Source organism: Schistocerca piceifrons, chromosome 2 (genome assembly GCF_021461385.2).
Source record: "Schistocerca piceifrons isolate TAMUIC-IGC-003096 chromosome 2, iqSchPice1.1, whole genome shotgun sequence".
NCBI lineage: Eukaryota > Metazoa > Arthropoda > Insecta > Orthoptera > Acrididae > Schistocerca > Schistocerca piceifrons.
The window spans coordinates 79,548,950-79,561,518 of NC_060139.1; the positions used below are offsets into that span (position 1 = coordinate 79,548,950).

The window sequence follows — 12,569 nt, forward strand, 5'->3', positions numbered from 1 at the left end:
GGTAGATAATGCCGTTACTTATTTCTCAAAAATGGTTCAAATGACTCTGAGCACTATGGGACTTAACATCTGAGGTCATCAGTCCCATAGAACTTAGAATTATTTAAACCTAACTAACCTAAGTACATCACACACATCCATGCCTGAGGCAGGATTCGAACCTGCGACCGTAGCGGTCGCGCGGTTCCAGACTGAAGCGCCTGGAACTGCTTGGCCACATCCGCCGGCACTAATTTTTCATTTAGACCTAGATTCAAATTAACTTCTGTAAAATGTATCTCATTAGCTTTATTTCTGAATTCTTCGCTTAATTAATGCCACAAAGAAAACGACACGCCTTGAAGAAATTATCCGAAAGGAATGGAAATCGGTAGAAGGACGTACATGTACAGACAAACAAATGATTACAGTTTTAGAAACATTGGATGAGTTCTTCAAGAGAAAGAGCTTCACAAAGTGAGCAAATCAATAAGGCGTTGGTCCACCTCTGGCTTTTATGCAAGCTATTATTCGGCTTGGCACCGACTGATAGAGTAGTTGACTGTCTTCCTGAGGGACGTCGTGCCAATGTGTGTCCAATTGGCGCTTAGATCGTCAAAACTTTGAGGTGGTTTGATGGACCTGCCCATAATGCTCCAAACTTTCTGAATTGGGAGATTTTCGGCGACGCTGCTGGCCAAGGTAGCGTTTGGCAAACAAGAACGCAAGTGGTAGAAACTCCAGTTACGTGCAGGCGGACATTATCTCCCTGAAATGTGAGCTCAGGATGGCTTACCATGAAGGGCAACAAAATGGAGCGTAGAATATCGTCGAAGTGGCGCTGTACTGTAAGGGTGTCGCGGATGACAACCAAAGGGGTCCTGCTATGAAAATAAACGATCTAACGCTCCAGTTGGACAGAATTTGATACGATATCCCTCAGGAGGACATCTATCAACTTTGTCAGCCAATGCCGAGCCGAATAACCCCTTGCATAAGGGCCAGAGGTGGAGCTACGTTCTCTGCCTCGTGATGGCTGGGTGTTGTGTGCTGTCCTTAGGTTAGGTTAGGTTTAAGTAGTTCTAAGTTCTAGGGGACTGATGACCATAGATGTTAAGTCCCATAGTGCTCAGAGCCATTTGAACCATTTTGGACCTACGTCTTATTGACTTGGTCAGTTTGTGAACCTCCTCCTCCTGAATAGATTATCCAGTTTTTATGAAATTGTAGTCATTGTGTCTGCACATTTAAATCACATCTATCGATTCCCGTCCGATTCGGATAACTCTTTTGTGGTGCGTAGTTTTTTGTCTTAGAGTGTATCATAAAAGACCTACACTATGACACAGACATGAAATCGAAAATACGGACAGCTAAGGAGGCGTTTAACAAAAAGAGATAATTTCTCTGTAGAATACATAATACAATACTGCGGAAAAGATTGGCCAAATTTTATATACGGGACCATAGCCTAACACCGGCAGGTACGTGAATGTTCTAAAAATATGGGAATAGAAGTTTGGAGACACTGGAAGTGTGCGCATGGAGAAAAATAGATGGTGTGAGTTAGAGTGAGGAAGGAGGAGGTGTTGACATGAGTTAAGAACAGAAACGTCTTAGTCATGATAAGCAAAAAGAAGAAAAAATGGCTAGGCCACATCTTGAGAAGATGGTGCTAATTCCGGTAAGGAAGTGAAGGGGCGGTAAAGCAAAAGAGAGAACGAGGAAGAGGACTGTAGCAAGTAATGGGCAATGTCGGGGTCAAAGTGATAACCATGCGAAACCGAAGAGGAAAGCACAATACGGGGAGAGGTTGACAATTATCATGCATGCTCTGCTTTTAGCCAGGAAAGCTGTAGATGATGACGAAATCGTTCAGTGCTAATCGAGTGCCTGGAAACCCTGCAGCAATGAATTAAACCAGTTACTGAACGAACACGTAAGAGTAGCTAAAATAATGCAGTCTAGATTGACTGATATTAGAAAAGAAGAATCATTTCGTCATTTGCTCGCATTTGACTCATACGAGGGCTACTCGGAAAGTAAGGAACGATAGGTCGCGAAATGGAAACCACAGTGAAAATCAAAACTGTTTTGTTTGCAACAGTTAGCAACAACTTCCAGCTACTTATCTCCATAGTCGCCGATCCGATTTAGACGTCTGTCGTAGCGTTGTACCAACTTTCCAATACCCTCGTTATAGAAGGCAGCCGCCAACGCTTTCTGCCAGTTTTCTATTCTGACCTACAGCTCGTTTGTCTGTGCCAAAATGTTGTCTTCGTAGGCAGCGGTTGACGTCAGCAGAGATGAAACTCAGAGGGAGACAATTACATGCTGTATTGTGGGTAATCAAACATTTCCAGTTGAAAACGATGCAGGGGCATCTTCACTGCCCCTGCAGAATTCGGCTGAGAATTGTCTTGAAGAAGAAAACGCATGACAGTCATGTAATGTTGGCTGCATAGCTTCTGGCGAAATTTCTCCTCGTATTTGGCGGGAGACTCTATTGTTCTAGGTATCTTTATGTGCTCCCTGGGTGTTCAGAACTAAGAAGAACGACGTAATGCGATCGACTGGCATACTAGAGACACTGCCCAACACACCTGTGCAAAACTTCATCGGATTTTCATTGTGGTTTCCATTTCGCGACCGATCGTTCCTTACTTTCCGAATAACCCTCGTATAAAAACTTCGAATGTTAGTGAAGATTGTTCATATGTAAATAAGCAGTCATTTTTCACACTTATAACAGTACCTCTTTGCTACTGCTGTACCGTAACCTTAAAGCCGGAAACAAGTTGTGAAGTAAAACTATTTTGTTAAAGCAATTATGGTATAAAGCAGCAGAGCAGTGTTACCCTCTGAGAGGAATTCTGTTAAGTTGACCGTGTTGTACCTAACGGAGGTGGCTTATCGGAAATGAAAGTCAGCAGTACGTAAATATTCGAACAGTAACAAACAAGATTTTGCCTATCTGTACTGTTCAACTGATAAAGAAAGCGGTCGCCAGCCTAACTAGGCAAGAGAATGATTAACATTCTCGTTTAAGAAAATAGTTATTAGTAATTTTAACGAATAAACACAACCTATACTTTGTCACACGCGAGTGCAATGAACTCTGACACATACATATGTTTACGGTAAGATTGAAACCAACAGTTAGAGCAGCAGAAACTATTTGCAAAATTATAAGAGATACCGAAACACCCTATTACTTTCAGGCTTTAAAGAAATTATGGTTTTTTATAATTAGTGGTCTTTCTGTTACTAATTACCCAGCATTAATACAATAGACAAACTGTGAATCCTGTTATGTTATTAATATGCACTTCCTATACACAAGAGAAACATACACTTAACAAACATGAGTATATAACGTTTCACAACTGCAGTTTTCCACTTTTACTGCAGTGAAACACAATGTTGGCAAAATTGCAAGAAACTGACTCACCTTTTTGAATTTACTGCAGATATCAAGGTGATCATTTGCTAACCAAAACTTTAGAAGCCTCAGTCTTAAGAACTTTTAATTTTGCGGTTGGCAACAGCACTTTAATAAGCAGTTTTAATAGGAAAATTATTTTCAGCAAACAACATTTACTTTAACTCACTCTCTTGCCACATTAACTTTCTTTTTACTATGTTCAAGAGGCATCAATTAGGAAAACTCTAGGCTTTAATTTCTTTCAGTAAGGACACTCGGAAATCACTTTAGTTCAAACGGAGAGGAATCTGAGAGGTGTTATGATGAGGAGAAAAATCAAGGTTGGTATATAAATTCAGATATAAATTACCTTATATTTGAACACACAAACACATCCATTAAGCTGATCCTTCACTGTACATCATTATAGCATTCCAATGCAATGATTGCGCAATGTGGTGGCAACTGCATGTTGGTAGGTGGAATTGCAGGCAGAATTGCTGGACTCTGTCATTTCTTGGTGGCGATGATAAATGCAAATTCCAGAATAGTTCCAGCTATTTATCCATCCATCCGAGGCCTTGGAAAGAAGCAGGAAAAGCCTCTCTCGGAACCAGCACAATATGCATCTTTTACATGGCAGTGCACGGACTCGTAGCTTGTCCCCGACTGGTGGCTCGTCCCCGACTGACTATCAGTTCCACCTTTTCCACCTAGGCCAACCACAATTTGCGCGCGCTACACAGTTCCGTTCCCGAGGGGAACCACAACACCTTTTACATACAAACTAACTAGGAACCCTAAGTGAGGATCAGCAGTTTACATAACAGCAACCAAATACATTAAATAAAACAAAACATTTACACATATTGACATCTCTACAAAAAATTATTCACACAAAATTACAATTATATACAGTAAGTTTTGTTCCTTCCAAATGGGACAAAGAGCTTAAATGAAAGATATGCTACACAGCATAGAACCAAACCATGACATCAAAGTTTGTATAAAGAAAGCAGTATACAATTTTATGTTATCGATTCAATCACACACATTTACAGAAGCACAGCAATGTAACATTAAAAGAAACAAAAGCAAAATAAATCCGTAGAGTATTAGAGCTATGGTGTTACACACTATCTGCAAATACATTAAAAGAAAAGTCTGTAAACTGATCTAACAGTGGTAGCGTATGACGGATATTCATTCCTACTTGAGTTTCAGTGTACTGATACATTCCTGATACTCGTCTCAGTCACTTCTTGTTAGCCCTACCACCGCTAGCACCGATCCACCAGAGCTATACGCTTGTCCAGCAATGTACGAATAGTAGGCAAAAATGAAGAATGCAGACAGGTCAGCTCACACGAAACCTAGAAAATCCAGTGTTCAAGTAGAAAGTTCTCTTCTAAGCGCGTGTTTCATGCTTTACAGCGGACTCTATAGAAGACTTCTGGAGAATACTGCAATTCTAAAGACGTTAACACCAAGCTAATTCGTTGAAGAGCCGTTAAACTAGGTGGACAAGATCAAAGAACTGACAGCGTGGCTCGTCGGCATCAAGTGGAGTGTCGTTAGCTCATGAGTGAGCTCGAATGGAGCAGAGTGAGTGTACACTGATCACACTGCTGTGACTCTTATTAGACAATGAAAGCCATGAGTAGATAAGCGGCAGGCATTGTGACGAGAGGGCACAAGTCTCAGATGTCACCACAAGATGGGATATCTGCCACTTTCTCTGCATGATTGTAAGGAACCCTACACCCTTCTGCTTACGTCAAACTCTACTCTTCCTATCGTGCATTTTTGAAGGTGGAGAACTGGAGTGGTTTGGCATGGACTGCCTGCACATTTAACTAATGGATTGGGCTGCACTTTCCAATGTCCACAGAGTGTATACGCTTCGGAGTGCAATGAGTACGCGAATGCTGTCGCTGTTGAATGGCAGAATCTAATGATTTTCAGAACGCATTACACTTATTTGTGTCCCACAGAGGTAGTACAGGTCGATCAACGTGCCAAAAACCGGAAAAAACTCGCACACACTTTAGTATTCCTCCCGCACTGTGATTGCTATCGACGGTTTTAATTTAAGGCAGAGGCAGAATGGCCAACGTCGTGAAATAAGAGTATTGCTTTCAAAACAACTTGCTACTGGGCTACCCAGCAACACATATCCCATATCGAATGGCTTTTTAGGAGGAAGGAGATGGTCACCATTAACAGGTTAAGAGCTGGCTCTGCAGTTACCAAAAAAACAGAACGCCTGTTATAGTCAATATTCTCTCCGAACTGCGACTGCTGCACAGTTGAAGAGGACATGACAAAAGGCTAGAATTTAAAATTTTTGATTACAACTCGTCGCGATTAGTTCCACGTTCTTTGAACTATGAAACCTGTTTATATATTTATAAAATTATTAGACTTCCTTAAAGCAAGGGATAAGAGATAAGTATAAAATTATAAACAAAATTCCTAAGAATTCGTGGTCACTTCATGTGGTAGACGAGGTTTTGCGGAAAGTGAATACAAATAATTAATACATTTATTTATATTCTGCTTGAAAAAAAAGTGAAGTAACCAAAGGACATGGCTGGATGTCACTGTAACTTCGTACCCACAGTCCGCCTGCTTAGCTGAGTGGTGACGTGTCTGTCTGCCGTGCAGTGGGTCCGGTTTCGACTCCTGGCCAGTTTGGAGATTTTCTCCGCTCGTGGACTGGGTATTGTGTTGTCCTCGTCATCTCTGACGCGTAAGTCGCCCAATGTGGTGTCATCTGAAATGAGACTTGCAACCCGGCGGCCGAACTTCCCCGGATGGGCCCTCATGGCCAAAAATGCCACACTATCATTTTTTTTTGGGGGGGGGGGGCTACACACAGTAGGCAGATATTTAAATGAGTTGCAGTTCCCTGTTATTTAAAATCCGTCTTGGTTGCACTTTTTTTTTATTCATATGATCGGTTTCGGTTCATTCAGAACCATCTTCATACCTGATATTTCAGTTACAGGAGTAACCCGTCCAAATCCAGCAACTCACACATGCTACGTCTACATGTGTAAGTTGCTGGATTTGGACGGGTTACTCCTGTAACTGAAATATCATGCTACGTCTACATGTGTAAGTTGCTGGATTTGGACGGGTTACTCCTGTAACTGAAATATCAGATCTGAAGATGGTTCTGAATGAACCGAAACCGGTCATATGAATAAAAAAAAAATAAAAAAAAAATTTTGCAACCAAGACGAATTTTAAAAAACACTATAAAATCACTGATTGCTGTTAACCCATAAGACATTATGTCTGTTTTTGCAAAGCAGTTCCCTGTGTTGTCACCAGTCCTGGTAGGGGATACAAGGGGCTTGGAACAAAGCCAGATGTTGAGCGATCCATGCTAAGCGTACGGAGATGCTGCGAACTCGTGTGAGGCAGCGTTATCAGTGCCCGACAGTGTTAGAAATGCGCCTCCCTGTGGGTCTCCATTCGAGCACCTGGTCGAATCGTGCAACATCCAGATTTGTGAAGCATTCGGACATGACAGTAGCCCGATGTTGGACTTCATGGGAACCCGAGGTAGGGATCGGTTACATCTGACCACCATGGGACGGTCCCGATATTGTGCACTACGCTTATCGTAACCATTGCACGCTCGTGCCTGACATCCTAGAGCAAATAATATTCTGTGAGATCCTGTACCATTGGTCAAAAACTAGGAGTAGCGTACTAGGGAATTACCGTTCGGAGGAGGGAGGCTGCCGTTAAAACCACAACACAAAAAAAGCACTCCGTCTTCAGGCCGCAAGTGGCCCATCGGGACCATCCGACCGCCGTGTCATCCTCAGTCGAGGACGCATATAGGAGGGGCGTGTGGTCAGCACACCGCTCTCCCGGTCGTTATGATGGTTTTCTTTGACCGGAGCCGCTACTGTTTGGTCGTGTAGCTCCTCAATTGGCATCTCGAGGCTGAGTGCAACCCGAGAAATGACAACAGCGCATGGCGGCCCGGATGGTCACCCATCCAACTGCTGGCCACGCCCGACAGCGCTTGAATTCGGTGATCTGACGGGAACCGGTGTATCCACTGTGGCAAGGCCGTTGCCAACACCACAATACAGTCGGCTTCATTTGGAGTGGCGTCGTGACCGGGAAGCATGGGCTGCTCATGAATGTCATCATATTATCTTCAGTTACAAATCGTGGTTCTGCACTATCCCAATAACCATCGGCTAGTACGGCTGTTCTCTGGGGTGCTGTCTCGTTCTTCCAATGTTTTGCAGAGGCACAGCGGTATAACTACATGTGATACGTTACAGGTAGCTGCTAGTAATGATTGTGGGAGCTCTGGCGGCGCAACGGTACGTCATAGGCATCCTGCGTCATCATGTGTTACCTCTCGTGTGACGGGGTCGCGGTGCATTTCTCAGAAGGACAATATTCGTCGACAAATAGCATGCGTCTCTATGAACTGTTGGCGTGAAGGGGTACTCCAATGGCCAGCAAGATCCCCAGATCAGATAGAACACGTGTGGGTACAGCTCTGACGTAAACTCTTTCCTACTGCAGCTTATCCAGGATATCGAAGACCAGTTGCAAAGTTGTGGGCCACTTACCTAGGGAGAGGATACAACGGTTTTACGGCACTCTTCGCAAAAGAATCAATGAATGCGCCCAGGCCAGAGGTGGTGCTGATAACTGGGCTCATACTGCCAAATTATTTACACAGTTGACTCGGTTTTGTAAACAGTGAAACAACACTTAGGAAACAAAACATGCCCCGTCAACCCTTGAAGTTTGGTTTCGCTTCTTCCTCCTCTTCAGGGTGCTTCCCGTTTTTGCCAGACAATGTATTTTTATCTTCATCGCTTTTATAAGGTTTACGTAGTATAATTTAGATGATGAATGATTATTGCTTTGAAAGAAGTCAGATTTAGTTCTTTTGCATTGTGAAAGTTAGTGTTATGGTTTAACATTTAGCTATTACATTTTTACAGCAAGCTGAAAAGCAGCAGGGAAACTCTTGAGCTCGAGATATTGCCCCCATCCTCACCCCCAAAACCAATCTTTTTTTCAGACGGGTCGTAATGTAGCGCGATAATATCAGCAATATGCAATGAGGGATGTGAAAGGCATCTTGAAAGAACAAGTACGAGAATGTTCTCCTGACTCTCATGTACCAGTTCGTGCATCACAGTCTTCTGGCAGAGTCGGGTTTCGCTTCTGTGGAGGGAGAATTTCTGGGAACACATGTAGGTTTTCTGTGACTGCACTGTGAGGTGGCAGTTGCATCTTCAATCAGTCCCCAGTGACCCACTGGGAAGGGAAGCTACCCATAACATCAGGCAAATTTAAAACAAACAATTTTTAGACAACATAGTTGTATGGAGATAAACAGCGATTAATTTACTTGTAATCAATAATGTCATTTTGAATAATTGATAAAAAACAAACAAGATCACACAATGGATAACAACTTACTAAGTGACATTTACTGGGAGGGGGGCATTAAACGTGAAAGTATGGGTACCAGACCTTATGTGGACATATTAGTGAAGGGAGCCAAGAAACTACAAAAGGAAGCTGGTGGTCACTATAAAAGTTTGGTTTAATGCAATAAGACAAAATGATTTGTCCACTATATCAAGTATAAAGTAAGTGGACAAGGAATTCTAAATATGAACTATGCCCTTCTCTTGGCTCGGTGGGTGCGTAAAGAAAGGGAATAAACGGTGTTGTGAATGTGGGCAGTGATTGCGAAAAAGGTTAGTGATTTACAGCAAACGTCCTGGAAGAATAAACGAACACTAATAGTTTTGCCAAAGTGCATGATGTTTGAAACTAGCTGGCTGTGAACGTTAGATATGTGAAATAAAACCGTGACACATATTACCTAAATCTGTGTGATCCCTCATTTCAATAGCTACAACGAGGGTGCATGCCTATCCCCTGTTCTAAGTCGGAGACATTCGTCTCTGCAGTACTCTGAAATGACCTAGGGAACTGTGTTCTCGATGGCATCTATAGCCAAGTCTTTTGTGACTTAACTCTTTGAAACATCGCTGGTTCTGCCAGCGTTGGAATCTTGCCGGCCAGCTGCAGCAGACCTTGCAATTCTGATCAGTGGTAATTTTATGAGCAAGTTTAACAATTTCCTTCTCATCTGGCTTTCTTCATGGTTAAGTAATAAGATATGGCAGGCGGAATTAGGCGGAATATCTCTCCGACTATAGGTTGTTAATCATGGTAAACGAAAAACCCTGATATCTGCACATCGCAGAACATTCTTCCTCTACTGAAATAATTACTATGAGCCAATCAGAAAATTCATTACTAGAATTCTAACAAGACCTGCCAGAACTCAACGGCTGCTCCCATGCTATGAAGTCACCTGTTTTCACCTAGCCTTCAGATTCTTATTTAGCTAAGAATGATTCATTTTTGCTTCTTGGACAATGAAGTTTTTATGGCGAACTGCCTTGCCTTCCACCTACATAGATACGGAAAACCATTTTCTCACTGTCTATACCTAAGCGAAGAACGGCTTTCAGCTCAGCTGTAAACAACTTAATGTCTCTTCTGCTCATTTCCCTTCCACGAGTCATCCAAAAGAACCTGCGACGCTGCTAAAATTCTGAGACTCCCTCACCGTATCAATATGAAAGGAGAAAATGAAATAATTAGCCGTGCAATCACTCGCAGTATTGAATATTACCTGCACTTTTCATGCAGCATTAATGATTTGACTTCACTGACTATTGGAATCTGCGAAACAGGCTACATGACAGTTTGGGGATAGTACACCGTGTAACAACATACACAAAGTTCAGAGACGGCTCCATCACACAATATTAAATTTCGTACGTCAGACACTATATACAGGTGCCACCTTCTTCGTCCTCAGACTAGCACTTGCTACCTACGTCCTCAGTTATTTTCTGGATGTATTATAATCCCTCTGTTCCTCTACATTTTTTTCCCTCTACAGCTCCCTCTAGTACCACGGAAGTCATTCCCTGATGTCTTAACAGATGTCCTATTATCCTGCCCCTTCTCCTCGTCAGTCAGTGTTTTCCACATATTCCCTTCCTCTCCGATTCTGCGTAGAACCTCCTCATTCCTTACTTTATCGGTCCTCCTAATTCTCAACATTCGTCTGTAGCACCACATCTCAAATGCTTCGATTCTCTTCTGTTCCGCGCTTCCCACAGTCCATGTTTTACTACCATCCAATGTTGGGCTCCAGAAATACATTCTCAGAAATTTCTTCCTCAAATTAAGGCCTATGTTTGATACTGGTAGACTTCCCCTGGCCAGGAATGCTCTTTTGCCATTGCTAGTCTGCTTTTGATGTTCTACTTCCTCTGTCCGTCATTGGCTCTTTAAATTCATCAACTTCGTGACCTTCAATCCTGATATTAAGTTTCTCGCTGTTCTCATTTCTGCTACTTCTCATTGCTCTCGTCTTTTTTCTGTTTACTCTCAGTCCTTATTCTGTACTCATTAGACTGTTTATTCTATTCAGCAGATTATGTAATTCTTCTTCACTTTCACTCAGAATAGCAATGTGATCAGCGAAGCTCTTTCACCTTGAATTTTAATTCCACTCCTGAACCTTTCTTTTATTTCCAACATTGCTTCTTCCATGTACAGACTGAACAGTTGGAGTGAAAGACTACATCACCGTCTCACACCCCGTTTAATCCGAGCACTTCGTTCTTGGTCGTTCACTCTTATTATTCCGTCTTGGCTCTTGTACATATTGTGCGTCAGCCATGTCTCTCTATAACTTTCCCCTTTTTTTCCAAAATTTTGAACACCTTGCAACAATTTACACTGTCGAATGCTTTTTCCAGATCGACAAATCCTATAACGTGTCTTGCTTTTATTATCAACGGCAAGGTAAGAATTGTCTCTCTGGTGCCTTCATCTTTCCTAATGCCAAACTATCGTCATACAACACATCCTCAATGTTCTTTTCCATTCTGCAGTATATTATTCTTCTTAGTAACTTGGATGCATGAGCTGTTAAGCTGGTTGTACGATAATTCTCGCACTTGCCAGCTCTTGCAGTCTTCGGTATTGTGTGGATGACGTTTTTCTAAAAGTAAGCTGGTCTGTCGCCAGACTCATACACTCTACGCAACAACATGAAGAGTCGTTTTGTTGCCACTTCCTCCAATGATTTTAGAAGTTCTTATGGAATGTTATCTATTTCTTTTGCCTTATTTGATCTCAAGTTTCCCAAAGATCTCTGAAACTCTGATCCTAAAGCCGGTTCCCCTATGTCTTCTAAATCGACTCCTGTTGCTTCTTCTATCGCATCAGACAAATCTTGCCACCTCATAGAGTGCTTCTATGTACTCTTCCCACCTATCCGCTGTCTCCTCTGCACATAACAATGTAATTCCCATTGCAATCTTAATGTTAGCAACCTTGCTTTTAATTTCACCGAAAGTTATTTTGACTTTCCTATATGCTGAATTAGTCCTTCTGACAATCATTTCCTTTTCGATTTCTTCACATTTCCCATGTAGCCCTTTCGTCTTAGCTTCCTGCGCTTCCTATTTATTTCATTCCTTAGCGACTTGTATTTCTGTATCCCTGAATGTCCCTGAACATTTTTGTATTTCCTTCTTTCATCGACCAACTGAGGTTTTTCTTCTGTTACCCACGGTTTCATCGCAGTTACCTTCTTTGTAGCTCTGTTTTTCTTTCTAGCTTCTGTGATTGTCGTGGCGGACTAATTTTACCGAGCACTGGAGATCGCTAAGTTCCGACATTAAAAATCAATTACACAGTCGAGCAGCACCGCCGCCCCTGATGATACATAACTGGCTTTCGCTGGTGATCGGGGATCTGTTCGAAGCGGCACTCATCGCTGAAACAATTCTACTCCAATCAAGGAGATTCCAGGACAAAGACTGTACGGGAACAACCCTGACAGCAGCACGACACCAACCCTACCGTCGCCCGCCATAGGGCCCGACAACGGGGAGTGATGGTGTGGGGTGCCATTCCATTGTACAGTAGGACCCATTTGGTTGTCATATGCGGCACCCTGACAGCACGGCGGTAAGTAGACGACATTGTACGCCCCGTTTTGTTGCCCTTCGCGGAAAGCCATCCTGGGCTTACATATCAGCAGAATAATGCCGGCCCGCACACGGCT

General features: G+C 42.6%; 1 pseudogene; it reads right to left on the reverse strand.

Annotated features, from left to right (window-relative positions):
• Positions 1 to 7,385: 7,385 nt before the first annotated feature.
• Positions 7,386 to 7,503, reverse strand: LOC124778883 (annotated as a pseudogene).
• Positions 7,504 to 12,569: the final 5,066 nt, after the last annotated feature.